The 18997-nt window shown below is 32.5% G+C and overlaps 1 long non-coding RNA gene across 1 annotated transcript in view; it reads right to left on the bottom strand.

Annotated features, from left to right (window-relative positions):
- LOC141381140 (uncharacterized) overlaps nucleotides 1-18770 on the bottom strand; it is a 693969-nt gene extending 675199 nt beyond the window's left edge. The window contains exon 1 of the long non-coding RNA XR_012400836.1: nucleotides 18581-18770. This is a non-coding gene — a long non-coding RNA (uncharacterized lncRNA). The remainder of the gene's footprint in view (nucleotides 1-18580) is intronic.
- Between the last annotated feature and the right edge of the window lie 227 nt (nucleotides 18771-18997).

Below are 18997 nucleotides of genomic sequence, written 5' to 3'. Positions count from 1 at the left end.
AACGGCCGAGCAGTACAATTAAATTCAAATGTAGTACCTAAAAATGCACTCAGGAAACACTCTCTACCTGATTTAAACATACCCCCCCCCCTTTTTTTTAAGGGTTTAGGTTGATGGGAGGGAGAATAGGGGGTAAAAAGTTTGCTGTGTCTTCATGACTTTTATTCTGTAATTGTGTAATCTGTAGTGCAAATTGAAAAAAGTAATAAATATATTGCACAAAAAAAATCACCTTTTTTATATGCGTTTTCCATTCTCTCCCAACTTTTTCTCAATTGGGGTTTAAAAAAAAGGATCTGTTAATTTTGCGATTCACAATTGTTTTCAGTTTAATTACAATTGTGAATTGCATTATGGGTAGTGATGGGAAGTTCGGATCATTTTACTGGCTCGAAAAAAGATTTGTTCATCTTGATAAACGAGACTCAAAGATCCGAGTCATTTCGTTCATTTGGTTCAATTTGCCAAAATATTATTAAAATGTTACGAATTGCTTCCAAACACATCTACAGCTAGCCTAAAAGGTTGATTGCACGACAAATAAGTCATAAGTAGAATATAAGAAGGAGAAAATAATAATTCAATGTCTACCTGCTCTTTTGTCTATGAAGGCATGTTGTCTCTTTGCTCAGCTCACCTCTTCATGTTTTCAAATGTCAGGGGTTCATTCACGTTACACTAACAGTCACATATAATCTTAATCAATGCACAGTCTAAGCCCATAGGAGCCATGATCGTTCGTTCATCACATGACAGAATGACTCAAACCCGAGGACTCGAGAGATGAACGGTTCAATTCTTTTTCCGGCTCTAAACGCGTATGATTGGCCCGTGGGGAACGAGTGACTCAGACCCGATAGAGGACTCGAGAGATGAACAGATCAAAACTTTTTCCGGCTCTAAACGCATATGATTGGCTCGTGATGAACAAGTGACTCAGACCTAATAGAGGACTTGAGAGGTGAGCGGATCAATTCTTTTTCAGGCTCTAAACGCATATGATTGGCTTCTGCCAATGTGATGAAGACTTGAAATTAACGATACTACCTGCACAAATGTGCGCACGCGCGGATGAACGAATCACTCCCTGAGAAGACTCGTAGTTCCCGAGTCATATTGAAGATTCGTTCAAAATGAACGAATCGTTTACAAACGACCCATCACTAATTATGGGACCCTGATCTCTACTCTGTCCAATTTTAATGTTGAAAATTCAACTCTAGAGTTTTGCAAAGTGACTATTATTGTTATTAATTACTATAATTTATTATATTGTTGTTAATTTCTATTATTACTATATATTTACACACACATAGACACACACAACTGCACAGCATTCAGTAAACACAAGGCAGCTTGTATTCCATTCCAAACGCAGCCATTATTTTGTCACAGTGTTATGCGGACAAGCAGATCTTAAATCGCCTCATGGCCCAAAAATATTTGCGAATGCCCCTAAAACAAAACCACCCAAGGACATCGGAGCGCACACGGCACGATGGAGAGACAGATAAAATCTCCATTCCTCTCCGGGGATAATAACCTCTATCGTGCACATCGGCTGAAATAAAAGCCCAGACATCAGCAAACCTCATTACGGCGCGGTAAGGCTTTATGGATTCATATCGTTCGGCTAAATTTGCTAGATTATCTCCGACCATTCGTCCATTTTGCAGACCATCTGACCTCCTGCCTTGTCATGCTAATGCATACAAATGCAAACACTGACCGCTAAAGCAAACCTGGCTCCGAAATGAATGGCTTTTGTAAGGGTTTCAATTTAATCTCACAAATAGCCGCACAATTATTTGGGCTGATTTAATTACGCCGATAGAAAAGAACATTTTTTTGGGGAGTAGTGAAGAGATGACTTTGCAGAAATCTTTTTTTTTTTGGCCCTCATTGAGAAGCTCCAGTGTTAAACCAAAAGCCACACATGCTTCTATTGAATCCCGGACACTAAACGGGTAAAATAAATCCCAGCTGGAGTCTACACAGATAAAAAAAAAAACTTAAAAGCGCTTTACTTCTCGACAAATGTTCTTGCAGAACGTGAGGACTCTGAGGAGCGGAGAACACAGGCAAACAAAAGAGGCTGATTTGCGAGAGACTTCCCAAAAGTGAGCCGGCAAACAAGACGGCCGGCTTTCTCCGGCGCCGCTATCGCAATCTGTTCATGTAAATTACAAAACAAAGGCGGAGAAATTCAGCGGGGGTTTGTGATTGTTTGGAGGGCTTATTTGTTATTTTGCCGGCGTGTGAGGATGGAGAGATTGCTCTGCTGCTGAAGGCCACTATAGTTCGCTGCTCTACTCAAAGTATTCACTCACACACACACACACACAAAACTAAAAGGAAAACAGCACAAATAATGATCGGCTCTGCTGGGATCTGTGTATATACTATGTGCTAGTTTGTGGAGAAAAAAAACTAAACAAAACTACGACCTTGCTGGAAAAATGCTTGTCTTATTTTGCCTTTGAGACCTCTTGGGAAGTTCCTATAGAGCACCTCGGAGTTGGGAAATTGCAATTATAATTGGACTGTAACAATGGATGCACTGGACAGTTTGATTCTTTTACAGTCTTTAGCAATGTTCCCAGCTAACAGGGAAAGCTCTCGGCACACTGGCAGCTCAATGTTCTGGCACGACTTTCTCCACAGAAATGAACAAATGTTCTTGCTGTACGTTAACAGAGTGTGTTCCAGGTTATCTAGTCTTTCAAGGAGACCTATTATGCTCTTTTTTTGTTTGTTTGTTTTTTTCACAAGATGTAAAGTAAGTCTCTGATGTCCCTAGTGTTTATGTAAAGTTTCAGCTCAAAATGATACACAAATAGATTTTACAACTCATTATGGCGGCTTGAGAAAGCCAACAGACTGTTATACTACATAAACGTATTCTTCTTCCATCTTCTTCTTCTTCTTGGACTATTTTAAGAACGCATCTCCTCCTAGGCTATACTGAATTAAGTTGCTGTATCTTTTCCAACTTGACTTGTGGTTTTCCCAAAACTAACCTTGAAAATTTGTCCCAATCTTTTAACATTGGACCAAACTTTATGACCTCATAACTTTGCGCCATACTGTCATACAGACTTAATGTTGGGCTCATTTAACTCAGACTACCAATCTTCCAATCACTGATGACCTTTAAACTTAATAGCCACACCCTAGACATCTCTTATAAAAAAACTGCCTGGCAACACCTTAGCAACCACCTAACAACACCTTAGCAACCACCTATCAACTGCCTAGCAACAACTTAGCAACCACCTAAGAACACCTTAGCAACCACCTATCAACTGCCTAGCAACAACTTAGTAACCACCTAACCACACCTTAGCAACCACCTAACAACGTCTTAGTAACCGCCTAGCAACCACTCAGAACACTCTACCAAAGAGCTTAGAATAACCAAGAGTCGACACTCAATAGAACGTTCCATTGCAACAGCAGCACCCAGCAACAGCCCTGGTTTCCGCCATTTTGGAGTGAAAGTGATCGGTCGTCCATTGGATCTCATTACTGTCGTGATGGCAAGCAGCTGCTTTTTATTCATTTATTTAAAAAGCGCATTAAAGCTAAGATACAACCTAAAAGACGACAATACATCACTTATTATCACAATCATCAGCCATTTTAACAGTTGACTGTAAATTGCTTCCGGTTGTGTAAATTGCTTCCTTGTCCTCATTTGTAAGTCGCTTTGGATAAAAGCGTCTGCTAAATGACTAAATGTAAATGTAAATAATATGCTGTTGTTCTATTGGAGTTTTCATTCCAAAATGGACGCCCTCTAGTGACTGTTTCCCAAATTACACAAGAGTGTCGCCTCTTGGTCATTATAAGCTCTTTGACTCTATCATCCACTTAGCAATGACCAAAGACACCTTAGCAACTATGTAGCTACATCTTAGCAACCACATCAAACAGCCCATCAATGCCTTAGCAACTAATCACAACACCCTAGCAACAGCATAGCAACAACTTGCAATCGCCTAGCAACACCTTAACAACAACATAGCAACACCTTAACTACCTCAAACTCCCTAGAAACCGCCTAGCAACACTTTAGCAACCACCTATCAATGACTCAAAGCATCTTAGCTACCGCCTAGCAACATCTTAACAACCAGTCAAAACACCCTAGTAACACCTTAGCAACCACTCAGAACCATACTAGTCAACCCTACCATTTTGACTTTAAGACCCCTGGCGTCAAGCTATATTTTCTAGTAGTAATAATTGGATGTTAGTGTAATGTTAATAAAATGTTGCTACTTGTCATCCATGCTGGAAACCTTGAACAGTTTTCCAAGTATTTTATTTATTTATTTTTGGTGATAATGCAGTAGCACAATATATATATATATATATATATATATATATATATATATATATATATATATATATATATATATATGTTTTTTTATTTTTTATTTTTTAATTTATATATCAAAGCGTCATCAATGCATTTTTATTTGAGTTAATTATATTATCAATTACATTAAAGTGTACAAAACATTTTAATTTTTTTTATTATTATATAACTAAAATATTACTACTTGTGGAAAAAAATATTAAAAAGCCATGGGTGGTTACCCTGATGAAGGCAAGTGTTTGCTGAAAGGCGTAGTTGCAGTTTTAAGGATTTGCCATGTCAATAAAGGCTTTCTAATATTTTTTCCACTTATTTCGAGTGCCTTGGAGTGACTTTTGATTTTTTTTCAGATGAATCTTTAACCCAAAGAGCCCTGACACATTATTTAAGCTGCCCCTGAGCACTTTTTGTTTGATTTTACCACTTGTTTAGGAATGTTTAGAGAATATGTAAAAGGTTTAAACACTAAAAATGTTATTTTCTATGAATGCAATGATTGAATTTCACTTGTTTGCATTTAGAATTGTGAAGCACGGTGACTCAGTGGTAAGCACTGTAACCTCGCAGCAAGAAGGTTGCTGGTTCGAGTCCCGGCTGGGTCAGTTGGCATACATATTCTCCCCGTGTTCTTGTGGGTTTCCTCCGGGTGCTCTGGTTCCCCTCACAGTCCAAAGACATGCACAATAGGTGAATTAGGTAAGCTAAATTGCCCGTAGTGTAAGACTGTGTATGTGAGAATGCGAGAGTGTATGGATGTTTCCCAGCAATGGATTGCAGCCGGAAGGGCTGGTGCTATATTTTACTGTGGCGACAGGAACCAAGTTAAAATGAAAATAAATGGATGCATTCAGAATGATCTGGCTTTGTAATGTTTTCAGAATGTTAGCACTGCTTATTAGGGGTGTAACAGTACATGACGTCTCCTTTTTCACAAAATCTTTTTTCCTTCTCAAAAAAAGGTATAATTTTGAACAACTAAACCTCTTTTCCATAAGGCCGTTCCCAAAACGCCACTGAGACGACATAAAAAGGTGTCTGTTTTCAGTTTTAGCCTGCTTCTGTTGCTGAGAGAAAGACCAATGATGTTGTTTGTAGAGGATCAAGCCAATGCGCTCTGATTAGTCAAACACTGAGCGTGTGCATTATTGAAGAGTGTAAAATCAACACTGCTGTTTTAGAGCAGTGCTGCTGTGAAGGCCAGCCAGATCACGGGGAGCCCACAATAGCGGGACACCATTGATTATGACCAATCAATGTCACTGAAACTAAAGCCGACAACTCCGCCGCTGTTAGCTCCGAGAATATTGCCTGTTTCATAAAAAAATCAACCTTTGCCATGCGCGTTTTATTGGTGTGGAGCTGCGGAAAGTTATCATTTTCATAATAAAATTGAGCGATGACCTTTCTCACCCACACATACTCATCCTGAGACTGTTTTATTAACCCTCCGCTTTCATTATCCGTCTCTTTTCTCTCACCTCTCCAAAGCATGTCATCAAACTTTACAATTAAACAGCTCTCCGAAGATTAAGACGTACAAATTTTTTAATAATTTTGTCGTGATGGTAAGTGAAAGCACCTGTTGCTGACACTCTGCAGGATAGTCTTGTCTTTCTGAAAGGGAATGAAATGTGAGAGTCTGTCTAGTCCAGCAGGAGTTCAAAGGGAAAACCTGAACACAGAGAGGAAAAGAAATGTCATTATCGCTAAATTTCAGAGTGAGGAACTGATGTAGTATGGATTGAAGGATGTGGTTCGTGTTAGTTCAGTTCCTCACTTTGAAAAATTGGGTTATGGGTTTTCAGATTATACCAGAAATCACAATGGTTCATAATACTCATAACATATTAATGATGTAGACTGAAAAATACCAAAGTAAATAATTAATAATAAATAAATAATGACAGTAATAATCAAAAGCATCTGTCATTTAAATGAATATATATATTTCTATAGGATGCTTATCGATATTATATTTGTGTTTATACAGTCATCGTAAGAAAATGCAGGGTTCTACACGATTCATTCATGTTGTCCCAAACACAATTTGATTAGGTTAACGTAAGTATTATGTGGACATAAATAAATTAAGTTGTCAAAAAAATAAATAAGAGTAATAATTAGGAATTGTGTTGTTTCAGCTTATTTTTGAAAAGTAACTTGAACAAGCAGCAACGATATATTTTAAGTGCTTTGATCTGGAGATAATCCAACAAGATAACTTACGATAACAGTTCAAAAATGTCTTTACCCGAAATTATATTATATTATAATTATATTATATTAAATATAATTATACTAAATTAGTGAAAATTATTTAATAATTTAAAATTATTATCTTTCTATTTTTAAATATGTTTAGTGACCAAAAAAGTATTTTAATAAATATCGGTCTTGTGCAAATGCGGCAAAAGTTACCTATATTCACTGAGAAATTATCATTAACGCATGGATCCATCCTGCCTTGTATCAACGGTTCAGGTTGGTGGTTTTGGTGTGGGGGTTACACTATTAGTGTACACCATATATATATATATATATATATATATATATATATATATATATATATATATATATATATATATATATATATATCCCAAAGGTGCTCCTTTGGATTGATATATGGTGACTGTGGAGGCCATTTGAGTGCAGTCTACTAATTGTCATGTTCAAGAAACCTGTCTGGTTGGCTGTGGCCAAATATATCTATATATAAAGAAAATATCCCGCACACCATTACACCACCACCACCAACCTGAACCGTTGATACAAGGCAGGATGGATCCATGCTTTCATGTTGTTGATGACAAATTCTGAACCTACCATCCGAAAGTCGCAGCAGAAATCGAGACTCATTAGACCAGGCAACGTTTTCTCAATCTTCTATTGTACAATTTTGGTGAGCCTATGCAAATTGTTGCCTCAGTTTCCTGTTTGTAGCTGACAGGAGTGGCACAGGGTGAGGTCTTCTGCTGCTGTAGCCCATCTGCCTCAAGGTTGGGTGTGTTGTGTGTTCAGAGATGCTTTTCTGCATACCTTGGTTGTAACAACCAGTCTGGCCATTCTCCTTTGACCTCTGGCATCAACAAAGCCACAAAACTTCCACTCACTGGATATTTTCTCTCTTTCAGACCATTCTCTGTAAACCCTAGAGATGGTTGTGCGTGAAAATCCCAGTAGATCAGCAGTTTCTGAAATACTCAGATTAGCCCGAATGGCACCAGCAACTATTTCACGTTCAAAGTCACTTAAATCAGCTTTCTTCCCCATTCTGATGCTCACTTAGAACTGCTGCAGATCGTCTTGACTATTCCCAAATGCACTGAGTTGCTGTCATATGATTGGCTGAATAGAAATTTGCGTTAATGAGCAGTTGTAGCTGTACCTAATAAAGTGGCAGGTGTCTGTTTATATATCTCCTTTGCTTGTGTGAAAAGTTGCAGATCCACAAAAAAAAATATGGCATTGGCATTGTCATTTTGTAAAACTAACAATGTATAGACATCGGTAATAGCGGCTTGCATAGCAAATGCTTGTAGGCCTAATTAAAGTAAGATGAAAACTGACTTGCAGAAGTTTCTCTTAAATGATGAGTCTATCTGAGAGCTAGACGAGAGTTTAATTGTAAACGCTTAATTAAAAGTACAAAGCATGTTTTCCATCACAAGGCTTTGAGGGCATTTTTAAAGCTTGGGATTCTCGCACTCTCTGTTTAACAAAACGGTGGGCTTGAAGGCAATTATTTCGGAGAGACCGAGAGGAACGTGTCTCGGTGGAGCCCTGAAATGCTGATGAAGCAAACCAGTGAGCGAGAACCAATATGAAACACTGCTTTTTTTCTCTCTAGGTAACGAGCTGAGGATTAGCCAAAGTTTCTGAGCCTGCAAAAGACTGTTTAAATTAGCGATCTACAGCTTAAGAGAGTTTAATGTCAGTCTAGAACCAACATGGCAGAACGGTGACTTCAGACCTGCTTGCTTGTAGTTAAAATCGAATCACAATGAACATGTCATTCTTTTGCCGTTCAGATTAGAGCATCCCAAATCATAGCAGAGTGGATGTTCAATCCAAAGTACCAGGATGGTGTCTTGTACTACAGTGTACAAACCTCAAATCAGAAAAAAGTTAGGACAGAAATGAAAAAAGTAGGAAGTGATTGTAAATTTACTTTGACTTGTATATCAGTACAGACAATAAAACAAACATTATTCATTGTGTTCCTCATGATTTTTATTTTATATTTATTTTTTTGAAATACATACTTTATGCCAATTTTGATTCCTGCAACACATGGTAACACTTTAGAATAACTATCTGTTATAACTAGTTAATAGATCATTAATAAACTGTTATTAAATGAATTACCAATGACTTGTTAAATAAAAAGTTAATAGTTTGTTAATTGTTTATAACTGTGCATATAGATAGCCAATAGATAACTAACAGCTTGTAAGTTAACAAGTTATAAATGGTTTGTTAACTGTATTTTAATGATTTATAACTATAACTAATACATTATTAATAGATCACGAACAAGCTGTTGGTAAATTACTTACTAAAGACTTGTTAAGTATCAGTTAATAGTGTATAAATGTTTTTGGGATGTTATTCTAAAGTTGCAACTTTTCATCATTTATTAACTTAGTAAATGAGGAATAGTTGCTACTTTAGAATAACATCCCAATAACACACATAAGCTAATAACTAACATTTAACTAGTATATTAACTCACACTTTACAGATCAGTTGTTCATTGTTTACCATCTACTAATACCAGTGAAACTTTGTAAAACAGCAAATGGATGGAACAAGTTCAAGCTTGAGAAATTTGATTTTAAATTTGAAAATATATAATATTTTTACCTTAACCTTGTTCCACTCATAGTCTTTTCTGTGTGCTGTATTTTACCAAAGAAACTCCACAGATGAAATGTTGAACATTGTGTTTAATGTATAGAAACACACATAGCCATTACATGGCAGAACAGCAGTATACAACAGAATACAAACCCATGAGGTTTATGTACTTTTTGTGCTAAACATAAAAACAAAATAAAAACAAAATTATTTTATTAGAAAAGTTTCAATGGTATTATTACTGTAGATGGTTAACAAACTATGAACAACTGATCTGTAAAGTGTGAGTTAATATATTAGTTAAGTGTTAGCTATTAGCTTATGTGTGTTATTGAAGCGTTATTCTAGTTGCAACTATTCCTCATTTACTAAGAGTTAATAAATGAAAATACTTGCAACTTTAGAATAACGTCCCAATAACGCATATAAACTATTAACCGATACTTAACAAGTCTTTAGTAAGTAATTTACCAACAACTTGTTCGTGATCTATTAATAATGTATCAGTTAAAGTTATAAATCATTAAAATACAGTTAACAAACCATTTATAACTTGTTAACTAACAGCTTGTAAGTTATCTTTTGGCTATCTATAAGGCACAGTTATGAATAATTAACAAACTATTTACTTTTTTTAACAAGTCATTTGTAACTCATTAACTAACAGTTTATTAATGATCTACAAACTAGTTATAACGGATAGTTATTCTAAAGTGTTACCCCACTTTGTAATGTTGCCATTCCTTTTCACAACACTTGATGTTTAGAGGTTGAAAACACCAAGAGATGAAGTGTTTCAGGTGTAATTTGTCCATTCTTCTTGCAAATAGGTCTTAAGGTGGGCAACAGTACAGGGTTTTTGTTGTCAAATTTCGTGCTTAAAAAAGAACCACACATTCTTTATTGGAGACAGGTCAGGTTTTTTTGCACTGTGGTTGTAATTGGCAGATGTTCCCTGTAACAGCATAGGCGAATGTCCAGCAGATTTCAAACCTAGAATTAACAAGCAGAAATGTTCAAGTAAAATTGATTGAGTTTGTCATAACACAAGCTTACAAATGTGCTGCTGGTGCTGACTAGAATCAAGAGCAGGAAAATGATCTTATAGCTGGAAAATTTGACACATACATTACGCTGTAGCATAAGCTTAAGGTCTAATTTGGCATTTTAGGTTTCTTAATCTGATATTATTTATTGTGTAAAAATAAGTATTATTTCTCCTGTGAAATGTTTATTATTTTGAAAATATTTAGCAAGTACTGTTTAATGGAGAGAAGATTCAACAAATTGTAAGCATAATAGTTTTAATGGCTGATTTATTTATATATTTTGTACATATGTTTTTTCTTCTGGGAAATTGAGATACTAGTATTTAGCGTAGTGCAATTTAAAAATGTAACTGTAGGTTGTTAATTAGGCGAGTTATTTGGAAAACGTGGTTTGTTCTGCAGGCGTTATGTTAAGTCAAGTGGTTGCGTTAATTTATGTTACGTTACATTTAAGCTACTTTTAAATTGCGCTAAGTTACATTTTGTTGCGTTGCATTACGTTACGTTAAGTTGTATTAAGTTACTTTATTTGCATTGTTGCGTTTCATCATTATGTTATGTTGTTAAGTTAGGTTGTGTTTTTTTAAGCTACGTTAAGTTACATTAAGTTATGTTATGTTAAGCTACTTTAAGTAACATTAAGTTATGCTAATTAAGTTACGTTATGTTGTTATGTTAAGTAATTTTACATTAAGCTAAATTAAGTTAGATTGCCTGAAGTTACCTTAAGTTGTTACGTTACATTAAGGTATGTTAAGTTACATTAAGTTATGTTGCGTTAAGTTCTGATATGTTACGTTAAGCTACTTTTAAGTTTCGTTATGTTAAGTTACATTAATGGATTACATTACATTAATGTGCATTCAGTTTGTGTTAAATTTGCATTAAGTTTCATTAAAAAATAAATAAATAAGTTACATTTGCGTTATTTTGTTTCGTTAAGTTATACTATTTTAAGTTAAGAGTTAGATTTATGTGAAGTTATATTGTTGCGTTGCATTTCGTTACATTAAGTTAGGTTAAGTTGCTTTAAGGTACTTTGTTAAATTTGATTTAGGTTGTGTTACAATAAGTTATACTAAGTTATTGTAAGTTACATTATGTTATGTCGCGTTAAGTTATTTTAAAATCAGCTACGTCAAGTAAAATTATCTTGTTATATTACCTTATGCTGTTACGTTACATTAAGCTACATTAAGTTGCATTTATGTTAAATTTTTTGTTCAGCTACATTGTTACATTATGTTATGTTGTGTTACATTGCCTTAAGTTACTTTAGATTATGTTAAGTTACAATATGTTGCGTTGCACTAAATTAGGTTAAGTTGAAATTAGGTTAAGTTGCATTTAGTTACTTTGTTAAATTTGCATCAGGTTGTGTTACATTTAAGTTACACCAAGTTAAGTTACAATATGTTATATCACGTTATGTAATTTTACATTAAGCCACTTAAAGTAACATTATCTTATTATGTTACCTTAAGTTGTTACGCTACATTAAGTTACATTCATTTATGTTAAATTTTATATTGTTACGTTAAGCTACTTTAAGTTCCATCACATGGAGTTACATTGTTGCGTTGCATTACATTACTTTGTTGCATAAAGTAACTTTAAGTTAGCATTACATTAAATTATGCTAAGTTAAGTTACATTAAGTTATGCTATGTTGCATTATGTTGTTACATTGTTACGTTAAGCTATGTTAAGTTACATTACCTTAAGTTATGTTATCTTGTTACGTTACATTAAGAAACGTTAAGGTTCAATGTTGAGTTACAATAAGTTGTTACATTAAACTTTGTTATGTTACGTTAAGCTACCTTCCATTAAGTTACGTTAAGTTGCATTGTTACCTTATGTTAAGTATGTTATGTTAAACTAATTTCCATTACATTAAGTTACATTATGCTGTGTTGCATCATGTTACATTGTTACGTTAAGTTGCATTGTTACCTTATGTTAAGTATGTTATGTTAAACTAATTTCCATTACATTAAGTTACATTATGCTGTGTTGCATCATGTTACATTGTTACGTTAAGTTGCATTGTTACCTTATGTTAAGTTTGCGTTACATTAAGTTATTTTATGTTGTATTAAGTTGCATTATGTTATGTTAAATTATGGTAAAGTACATTATCTTAAGTTATATTATATTAAATTGTTACATTCAGCTACAGTGTTACATTATGTTATATTGCGTTACATTTCCTTAAGTTACTTTAAGTTAAGTTGCATTATGTTGCGTTGCATTCCGTTACATTAAGATAGGTTAAGTGGCGTTAAGTTACTTCGTTAAATTTGCGTCAGGTTGTGTTACATTGTTACACTAAGTTAAGTTACATTGTGTTATGTTATGTCATGTTATGTAATTTAACATTGTAATTTAACAACAGCTACGTCAAGTTAAATTATCTTGTTATATTACCTTAAGCTGTTATGTTATATTAAGCTACATTAAGTTACATTCATTTGTTAAATTTTATGGTGTAACGTTAAGCTACTTTAAGTTCCATCACATTAAGTTACATTGTTATGTTGCATAACATTAATTTGTTGCATAAAGTTACTTTAAGTTTGCACTACATTAAATTCCGCTAAGTTAATTCACGTTAAGTTATGCTATGTTGCATTATGTTGTTACGTTTTGTTACATTAAGCTATGTTAAGTTACATTACTTTAAGCTATGTTACCCAAAGTTTTTTACGTTACATTAAGGTACAATGTTGAGTTACATTAAGTTGTTACATTAAACTTTGCTACATTAGGCTACCTTCCATTAAGTTACGTTAAGTTGCTTTGTTACCTTATGTTAAGTTTGCTTTACATAATTTTTTGCATTATGTTATGTTAAATTATGGGAAGTTACATTATCTTAACTGAAGTTGTTAATTTACATTGAGTTATGCTGTGTTGCATTATGTTGTTATGTTTTGTTACGTTAACCCATCTTAAGTTATATTATCTTAAGTTATGTTACATTTAGCTACATTGTTACATTACGTTATGCTGTGTTACGTTGCCTTAAGTTGCGTCAAGTTACTTTACATTGCTTTAAGTTGTGTAAAGTTCCGTTATTATGTTGTTTGGTATTACATCATATTATTTAAAATATATGATTTATTTAATTTTACTTTATAGCTCTTATATTTTCACTTTTCGGTATATTACATATGTTGCTAATACAGATAGAATAATGAAGATAGCATTAATACCCACATGAAAAAATACTATAGCTCTTTTGAACCATATTTAAATTACTTGGATTAATCGGTTGTGGTGATTCTATAGTTGCCATGGTAACACAACTTTAGTAACATAAACAGATGACCCAATACTGTAGTTTTTTAGAAGTATGATATACTACATTAAACCACAGTTCACTGTAGCAAAAACTAAAGTATTCTACTATGTATTGCGGTTTATCAGTTCATTACAGTCAATTGTACAGTACGATGTAGAGGTTCTTAAAAAACAAAAACTATATTAATAGTATAATACAATTTACCATATAGCTCAAAGATGGTATTCACTGTACATTGCTATATTGTTTCTCATGTAGGTAGTATGTTATTCTGAACAATCATTTCTGTTTCTAAAGCTAGTGAGCAGTCCGCTGTCTACATAGGGCACATATGATGCCTTACAGTGCTGTTTATGTAAGCAGTTCACAAGTTTCGGAGTTGCCTTATGGTCTGGGTAAAAAATAAATATTGGAGAAAGTGCATCTCATTACCTTATTTGCTCCAGTAGGGTGCATATTAGTATCTGGAGGGTATGTTTTGACATGCAAAATACAGTATGCACCCTGGGTAGATAAGGAAGATGAATTCTGAGTGCACCGGCCCATGCAGCGACAAGCTAAAGGTAAAATATTTTCACTTTTTTTTTTTCCTGCTCTCTGTGAGTGTGTTTTTAATAGAAAACATGATGTTCTGCTTGTACTTACAGTTGTACGTCTGCTTGTTTTCCATTGCAGATATGCTGTATTTACATCAATAGGTATGTGCGGTTTGCTTTATTTTATTTTATTTTATTTTAAAATAAAAGGATAATAAAATCTGAATCAAAATAGAAAATGTATATGAAAAACATTACTATTTTGATATAACAAATGGGTGTAATGAAATCAGAATTTTATTTTAATTTAAAATGTGTAAGTTAGAAATTCTGAATAAAAAGTAATAACAAATATAAATAACAAATATGTTTAAAAAAATAAAACTATATATGAATATATGCATTTTTTATTTAGAAATAACAAATTGGGTATAATAAAATCTGAATTTTATTTTTCATTTAAGGATATTAAGATTATAAAATATAAGATAATAAGAGTTTTATTTTAAAACATATGGATAACTACATATTTTAAAATAAGAAAAAACAGGGATAATAAATCTGAATTTAAATTTATTTTAAAATATGGATAATAAAATCTTAGTTAAAAACCTAAAAATTTGTTATTTTTTATTTTATTTTAAAATAAAAATCCTTAATAATAAAATGTAAATTTTAATTAAATTTTATTTTAAAATGCATGGGATAATAACAGAATTTTTCTTTTTAAAAAATATTACATGTTTTTAAAAAATATATATAGAAAAAAATTTTTATTTTGTTATTTTATAAAACAAAAAATTGTCATTTAAAACATATTTATTTTATTTTAAAATACAGGGATAGTAAAATCTAAATGTAATTTTATTTTAAAATATGTGGATAAAAAAAATCTTAATTATTTTTTTTTAAATATGTTATTTTTTATTTTATTTTATAACCTGGTTAATAAAATCAGAATTCTATGAATATTTTATTTTCAAATGCTGGAGATAATGAAATCAAAATCTTTCTTTTATTTAAAAATACAGATAATAAAGTTTGAATTTTAAAATAAATTATATATATAGTATATTAAGATTATAGTATATAAGATAACAATAATTTTATTTTAAAATATGTGGATAACTTTTATTTTAAAATAAAAAAGGGAAAATAAAATATTTATTTTATTTTAAAATTTGTGGATAATAAAATATTTATTAAAAATTAAAAATATTATTTTTTTTTTTTTTAAATAAAAAAATCTGGATAATAAAATCCAAAATCTCATTAATATTTAATTTTAAAACTAATTTTTAAAATCTGAATCTTCCTTTTCTTGAATTAAAAATATATATATTTTTTTTAAATATATAGAAAAAATATTTTATTTTATTTAAACAAACAAAAAAAAATGAAGATTAAAAAACATTTTTTTTTTAAATGCAGGGATAATAAAATCAGAATTTAATTTTATTTTAAAATATGTGGATAATAAAATCTTAATCAAAAATTTAAAATATGTTTTTTTATTTTAAAATCCTGGGGATAATAGGATTTTTTATTTTCTTTTATGAAAAAAATATGTGGATAATAAAATCAAATATAAAATAAAAATAATATATGTTATAATTTATTTAATAATCAAAAGTCAAAGATATTTAAACATGGGGATAATGAAATCTGAATTTTATCTTTTTTTAAAATATATATAGTATTTTAAAATATGGGGATAATATAGAAAATTTTTTATTTTGTTTTATTAAACGAAATAACAATGAGGATAAAAAACATATTTATTTTTATTTTATGTAGTTTTCTATAAAATCAGAATAAAATTTTATAGTAAAATACAGGGATAATAAAACCTGAATAAGGTTTTAAAAATATATAGAAAATTATTTTTATATATATATATATATATATATATATATATATATATATATATATATATATATATATATATATATATATATATATATAAATTGTATTTTTATTGTATTTTAAATGACTGGGATAATAAAATCTAAATTATAAAATTGAAAAATCAATATATAAAAATTATTACATTTCATTTTAAAATCACATAAAAAATGACAATTTTTAAAATTTTATTTTATTTAATATTCTGCCAATTAAATCCACAACTTGTGCAGTATGAATGACTGCCAAAGTCAATGTAGTCAGATGGAGAAATGAATAAATACCATAGACTTTACTTTTTTTAACAAACCACTGGAAACATGATGTCCTTATCCGAGACGCACAGCTCCAGCTCCAGCACAGATACAGAAAAAAAACTTTATCTTCACCTTCTGGAAGCTGTTGACTGAGAAAAAAAACCTGTGAATGACAGAAAACACAAATGACAGCCAGGAGAAAGACACTCATTTAAATATCTGAGGAGAAATGCAGCGTTAATTCTTACCTTAATGATTGACGTGGAGAAGAATAATAGACGGCGCTCGGACGCATTAATTGTTTTCTTTTTAAATGAGAAATGAATGACGTTCAGTTTGTTGGGGATTCTGCTGCGTGCGTCTGATTTTTTTTTCTGGCAATGGTAGGAGTTGAAACAAACGCTTTACAAAACTTTTAATCAGTCCGTTTGCACACAAGTCTCGCTTTTGTTGACTTTTAACAGATAAACTTTCTTTTTTTTCTTCCTCCTAGGTGTTGGATGTTTCCGGTAGATTGCAGTTGAACAGAACAGACACATCCTTTAAAGTATTTCCTCAGAGCCTTTTACCGAAAAGAAGTTTCGTCTTTAAAAGTTTTTCTGCCTCAAATCCAGCTTCATAAAAAGATTTACTTCTTTCTCTTTTGTGCTCTGGTGACTATTAGTAGGTTGCTGATACTTTGGAGTACTGATTTGAATCTAATAATCCTTTTCTGACATTCTTAGTATGCACATTTAATTCTTTACCCAAGTAGTGGGTCTTTTGGTTGCTGGATAATTTAAACAATGCTCTAAAATCCCACATATTTACCCTGGAGGAGGAAACGAGGGATACTTAGACATGTGGACCAGTAAACAAACCCTCTATCAACACTTTTACAGTCACACAGTAGCCAAAAGGTAGGTTCTATTTTAGTATAAAGTATTATCTTGTATTAATTAAGCAATTTTTACATGTAAAATAATGTTTCCCCCTTATTAATTTTTGTTTTTGCATGTTTGCCACACTTTAATATTTATTAGATCATCAAAAAAATTAAATATTAGTCAAAGATAACACAAGTAAGCACATCATGCAGCTTTAAAATGAAGGTTTTTATTGTTAAGGGGAAAACAGAAGACAAAACTACATAGCCCTTTGTGAAAAAGTGTTTGCCCCCTAAACCTAATAACTGGTTGTGTCACCGTTAGCAGCAACAACTGCAATCAAGTGTTTTCAATAACTTGCAATGAGTCTATTACAGCGCTGTGGAGGAATTCTCGCCCACTCGTCTTTGCAGAATTGTTGTGATTCAGCCACATTGGAGGATTTTCGAGCACAAACCGCCTTTTTAAAGGTCATCCCACAGCATCTCAATTGGATTCAGGTCAGGGCTTTGACCAGGCCACTACAAAGTCTTTATAGTGTTTTTTTTTTTTCAGCCATTCAGTAGTGGACTTGCTGGTGTGCTTTGATTCATTGTCCTGCTGCAGAATCCAAGTTTGCTTCAGCTTGAGGTCACTAACAGATAGCCGGACATTCTCCTTCAGGATATTTTGGAACACTGCAGAATTCATGGTTTCATTTAATCACAGCATGTCCTCCAGCTCCTGAAGCATCACAATACTACCACCACATTTTAGTTTTGGTATGATGCTCTTTTTCTGAGAAGTGGGGTTACTTTTAGGCCACACATAATGGGGCAAACACCTTCTAAATAATTCAACTTTTGTCTCGTCAGTCCACTGAGCATTTTCTCAAAAGTCTTGAGGATCATAAAAATAATTTCTGGCAAAACTGAGACTAGTCTTAATGTTATTTTTGCTTAAAGGGCACCTATGGTAAAAAAAATATACTTTTCAAGCTGTTTGGACAGTTGGTGTAGGTATAGTGTATGGACTTTCATATTGGGATGATGTACACCCCAATTATATAATTATATATATATAATTATTATTATTTTTTTTTTACATATTTTTTATTTGACAGTTACATACTGTCTGGGACCCCAACATTATAAAGTGAGTAAAGGAAACGTTAAAATAGTTAAACCGGTAATCTGTTGCATCCCTATACGGATGGTGCATACATCATTACATAGCGGCTGTAAAACTTTACAAAGACTTAAATAATTTTTTAACTACCATTCTGACATATTCTGGCACATTAGGAGTCTCTGCTTGGTCTGCGTTTGAGTACATGTCGGGCTGAATGCTGGTCCTCTATGTCTGCCTGTCTGTTGCCATACACAAAGCGGGGGAGCTCTTGGCTTTGCCCCCTTGTTAAGTTGGGCGGGAAGTTGAAACTAATTATCATGTGAAGCAACACACCCCTATAACAACCATTGTTTACACGCCCCCAAAATGACACTTTTTAACACATTATAATAAAGAAACCTGAACTGTGTTTTGAACTGAACCTAAACTGGCACACTCAGAAGAACCATAATATTAATATTAAATCTTAAAAAAAGGGTAAACTGTGCCCTTTAACAGTATACTTATATATTTTTTTGTCTTGGAAACCATTATTGTCAAGTCTCTTTCTTATGGGGGAGTCATGAACACTAACTCTAACTGGGTCAAGCAAGGACTGCAGTTTTTTGGATGTTGTTGTTGGGTCTTTTGTGACTTGTTGCTGCACTTTTGGGGTAATTTTGGTCGGCTGGCCACTCCTGGGAAGGGTTTTCGCAAGCTGTTCCATGTTTTTGCCATTTGTAGATA

The sequence above is a fragment of the Danio rerio genome, chromosome 3 (assembly GCF_049306965.1).
Source record: "Danio rerio strain Tuebingen ecotype United States chromosome 3, GRCz12tu, whole genome shotgun sequence".
NCBI lineage: Eukaryota > Metazoa > Chordata > Actinopteri > Cypriniformes > Danionidae > Danio > Danio rerio.
Note: the sequence above shows the minus strand (reverse complement) of the source record. Positions and strands in the feature narration are given on the sequence as shown.